Source organism: Martes martes (assembly GCF_963455335.1).
Source record: "Martes martes genome assembly, chromosome: 7".
Taxonomy (NCBI): Eukaryota; Metazoa; Chordata; class Mammalia; order Carnivora; family Mustelidae; genus Martes; species Martes martes.
Window position 1 is genome coordinate 23953133 of NC_137894.1, and position 5260 is coordinate 23958392.

General features: G+C 37.5%; 1 pseudogene across 1 annotated transcript; it reads right to left on the minus strand.

Moving 5' to 3' along the window:
- Positions 1–1440: 1440 nt before the first annotated feature.
- On the minus strand, positions 1441–1937 carry LOC308346591 (succinate dehydrogenase [ubiquinone] cytochrome b small subunit, mitochondrial-like; annotated as a pseudogene). Its single transcript has one exon. The product of its transcript is annotated as a succinate dehydrogenase [ubiquinone] cytochrome b small subunit, mitochondrial-like (transcript).
- Positions 1938–5260: the final 3323 nt, after the last annotated feature.

Here is a 5260-nt window from a genome sequence, read left to right on the forward strand (position 1 = left end):
AACTACAGAAGTCAAAAATAATATCCTGGCATTAATAACACCTTATATTATTAAATGGCCACGTTGAGAAATAGAATTTTTTTGTTCCATTTCACAATTAAGGAAACTGCATTTTACAGGAAAGGGACTGGATCAGGCATCAAAAGACCTAGACTTGAAACCCATCTCTGCTTCCTGCAAGCTATCAGGCTAAGACTGATTTTTTAAAAAATATAACATTTTATAACAAAACAAAACAAAACTTCATCTTTGGGGCACCTGGGTGGATCAGTCAGTTGGGCATCTGCCTTTGGCTCAGATCATGATTCCAGGATCCTGGTTTCAAGCACTGGGTCCAGCTCCCTCTTCCTTTGCAGCTCCCCCTGCTTGTGCTGTTGCACACTTTCTCTCTTTCTTTCTGTCAAATAAAGAAATAAAATCTTGAAAAAAAAAACCTAAAAAATAAAATAAAATAAACTTTATTTTCGTAGAATATATTTTCACATTAGAGAGTCTTACCATGGGAAAATAACACTTTATTACTTACAGTTTTATATTTATAGACAGATTATTTTAGGACAAGTGAAATAAATACATTTGAGGGTTAAGTCTCAGTTTAGATTCTATAATATTTTGATACATCTATAAAGGGACCTCTTCCTTACATGGAACTTCTCTATACTCAGAAGCTCTCCAGGCTCTTCTTCCCAGGATTTAGAAATTAATAATGTGAAGTGTCAGTATTTCCCAATTTTAAAGTTTCCCAAGGATATGTAACCATCAGTAACTGGTATCAACTGAACAGAGAGGGAAGTTTTCAAAAATTAAACACTAATTTTCTGCACAGCCTTTACTTAAGAATTAACAGGCTTTGGGGCCCCTGGGTGGCTCAGTGGGTTAAAGCCTCTGCCTTTGGCTCAGGTCATGATTCCAGGGTTCTGGGATTGAGCCCCGCGTTGGGCCCTCTGCTCAGCAGGGAGCCTGCTTCCCTTCCTCTCTCTCTGCCTGTCTCTCTGCCTACTTGTGATCTCTGTCTGTCAAATAAATAAATAAAATCTTAAACAAAAAAAAAGAAAAAAAAAAAAAGAATTAACAGGCTTTCCCTTTCTCCATCATTCCCAGAACAAACACAGACGTTTGATCAGGTATTGATAGTAATAAGACTGAATTCCCTTAAAAAATTGATAAGCTAATAGGCAAAAGCTCATACATAATAAAGTTTAGTTATGCTGTGGGTCTTGTGAGAAGCTGGGAGACAATCCCATAAATTCATCTCAGCAAGGAACTCAGTCTCCAAATTTCTTAGATACAATTTCTCTCAAACCCTTCCCTCAAAGACTAAATTCTAAAAATAACGAGGTGATTAGGAGAAGAGGCTTGGATTTACCTGTTATTTCCTCCTTAGTGTGATTTGAATAGCATGACAGAGCAGAGGTAAAGAAGTGAACAATTTTCAAGGCATTAAATAAAAAAGGTCAAGAGTTTCCACAGCATGATGACAGCTTTGCAGATGCCCATATCATGATAGTTGAGACAAAAAAGTCCAGCAAAGATTAAAGCTGAGAGTGCCAAAACACCTTCCTTGGCAGGTTTCTACAAAGCATTGCCTCGAACATAGTCAGGAACCATTGGTCCAAGGCCCCAACTGACTATGGAGAGTGAGGTCTGCATCTAGGAAGTAGTTGTCCATTGCAGAGCCAAGATTCAAATAAGCAGCTGGGTTGGGTCCAGGAGCAAAAATTTGACAACCCTCTAACCAGTCCAGTGGAGAGATGCAGCCTTAGAACCAGAATGGTAGTTGAGTGACAGGTGAATGTGCTCTGTTCTACACCATTCTGGGGTAGGCTGGTCATGGAGAAATGCTGAGACATGAGCAGGTCTGGCACTGGGATTTGGAGAAACAGAGTTCAGCCCTCTTGCACACTTCACAGGACACTTGGCCTCCAGAGACTTGCCATCTCTCTCCTGAAGGCTCAAGTTCCTAGGATTGACATTCTTTTTCTCTCTAGAGTGAGTTGGGGAGGAGCAGAGTGAGAGTGAGAGGATCCCAAGCAGCATGGCCCAATGTTGGACTGGATCTCACATCCCTGAGATGGTGACCTGGGGCGAAATCAAGATCCAACACGCAACCAACTGAGCCACCCAGGTGCCCCTCTAGGACTGACTTTTAATGGATGCGGGACTGCCTGGCCCTTTTCCTAGACAGAATCTGATTGAGAGCGTAGGTTCAGAGTCATTCTCTTTCTCATGTATTTATTTCCTGTGTAGCCTTTGGTAAGTTACATACATGTATAATCCTCAGTTTGTTCATCCAAAAAATATGGATAAAAATAACATCTATTGCATAGGGTTGTTGAAAAGATTGAAATATAGAGTACAAGTAATATGTTTAATACAATACTTAGACAAAAATTTTTCCATCTTGTTACATCATATACTTTCTTCTTAGAACATTGTTATAGAGAACGAGGACTCTACTCTCTTTTTTCCCCCCGTAAATTATTGCATTTCTAAGAAAGTGAGTAAGAAATTATCTGTGGACTGTAAAAGTTGACATTCCTCTACAGCTATGACTTTTTTTTTTTAATTGTTAGCATCCCTTGAACTTCTGGGCTAATTCTTTACATAAGCTCTTTTCAGATTCTATTCTGTTTTACAGAATTTAACAGGGGATGGCAAGCAGGCCAAACTCAGAGATCATTTATTCAGCTGCAAATGACTTCCCAGTACAATTTTATTAAAAGAAAAAGGTAATGGATAAAATATTTTAAATATTTATAGTTTTATTTCTTAGTGCTATTCTGTGCTACTACGGACAAACAAAATTTGCCCTGCATTATGCTTTTAGTTCAACTAAAAATTTAGGTATACAATTCAAGTATAATTGCATGTGCTATCATGTGTGGGCAAGAAAAGGCACTTGAGTGTTCCCTCTTCCCCATTTCGGTAGCATAATAAACTAAGGAAATACCAGAAGGGACAGAGAGATATTCTTTTATTAATAAGATAATTACTAATGAGTATAATAGCAGCTATCAGATTTATTTTCAAAGATGTGTCAAAACATGTTTTAATTCCTCATCATTTAGTATGTGCATGACAGGCATTCAGCTCTCTGATGCAAAGAACATCTTTTCTTTCTGGAGGATGTTTGGGTCCTGTTGATGCACTGTGACCAATGTAAGTGGCCCAACTGCACTGCACTAAGACATGGATTCACCTGGTTACTGGCCACAGCCTCTCCATTGTCCTTGTTCACATGCTCCTGCTCTGTCCCAGATCCCTGCCTTTGTCCTTCCCTGACCAATGTCAGAGAGTATCCCCGAGTGAAAAGCTCTTTATAAAACAAGAAGAGGTGGAAACCAAGGCTACTCAGATTTGCCCTCTTTGACTTGGACAGAGAAATATGGAGGAAGGGTCCAGTCAGTTTCAGCAGAAGGTGTTGAGATGAAGGAGCAAAGGGTGGCCGTAGGAGACCATGAGGGAGCTGGGAGTTTAAGTCAGCAGAAACTGCAAGAAAAAGAAAGCTCTTTAGGGAACCAGGTGAGGTGTGCAGTCAGAAGAAATATGAGTGTTACGCAGCGACTGAAGATAGCCATATCTTTTTGCTGCCTTGAGTCCTTAGTGAACTGCAGCTGAGATTTCCTGCACAATTATGGTGTTTAGCTTTGTGCAAGTCCCATATACACACTATTCCTGAGTCCCTATGAGATTCTTCCTCCCTTATTTCCATGTTTATCCTTATTATCAAGGCTCCACACTTTCCTTCTGTTACCTGAATTGTCTAAATAACATAACAGCCATATTTCTGTACAAGAGTCAGCATTATCAAAGGAAAGATCCCCCATGTTCCAGGGTAGCTCAAATGGCTTCCTCGGGTACTAGAATGTTCCTTCATGTTCTGTTTTAGGTTGAGTTCAAGCTGGTTCCACTGGGGAAACCTACTGATTAAGGTTCCTGAAGCTTTTCTGGGAAGAAATTACAAATGTACTTAAGTCTGAAAATTGCAAATTTTCACAGAGACTCATCTTTATAGCCTTCTTTCATAACCAGGAAGCAATGTAGATATAAAAGCTATTTTACAGTGTACACAACATAGGCAGTCCTTGCTCTGCATGGAAGTGTAGGACTATAAAATTGTCCATGCAAGTTGAAGCTGTGCAAAGCAGAACAATCAAAGGGACTCTCCTGAAACCTTTAGAAATTTTTTTGAAACATCAAAATTTGCTGGAACATAAAAAATTAAAATATTAAACATTACATTTTTAAAAGACTTTATTTACTTATTTTAGAGACAGAGTACAAGCAGGTGGAGCGACAGCAGGAGAGGAAGGGGGAAAGTCCCAAGCACACTCCATGCTGAGTGCAGAACCCAATGCGCGGTTTGATCTCAAGGCTCTGAAATCAAGAACTGAGCTGAAATCAAGAGTCAGATATTTAACCAACTGAGCCTTCCAGGTACCCCTAAATGTTAACATTTTAAAATGTACTCCAAATTTTAAAATTTTATTTTAAAGTAATTAAACATTGAATTTTTAATCTCTTCATTAAAATTTAAATGCAACTTAAAAATTTAATATAAACTAAATAGTAACATTTAAATTTTAATTAAATATTAACATTTGTTGAAACATCCAATTTTGTTGAAACATTAAATATATAGGGACCTACAATAAATAAATAATAAATTGTACAATATATAATAAAAAGTACAGTGTGATAGTTTTTGTAAATTAAATTTTTAAAATTAATTTTGTTATAATTTCAAATTTATGGAAAAAATGTAAAACTGTTATAAGGAACTTTACCCCATTGTTTCCATTTTTCCCCATTTGCTTTCTCATTATTACTTTTTCTCTTTCCCACACCTGTTTTAAATTTGACAGGATGTTTGGGTCACTCATTGTCTCTAGAGTGTATTTCCTAAGAACAAGGAATCTTATACAATGATCAGAACAGGAAATGTAACATTGATACTGTTATCAAATCCACAGTCTATATTCAAGTTTTCTCACCTGTCCCAATAATATCCATTATAGATATTTAGCCAAGTGCAGAATCCAGCCCAAGATCAAGCATTGCTTTCAAATGTCACATCTCTTTAGTTTCTTTAAATCTGGAGCAGGTCTGCAGCCTTTTCCCTTACTTTTTTCCAGCTTTATTAAGGTATAATTGATATGTGCCATTGTATAAGTTTAGGGGATACACTGTAATTTAAAACATTAGAAATCTTAAGAACTAAAGTGTTTTATTTCACTGTGAAAAGCTTTCCAGCACTTGC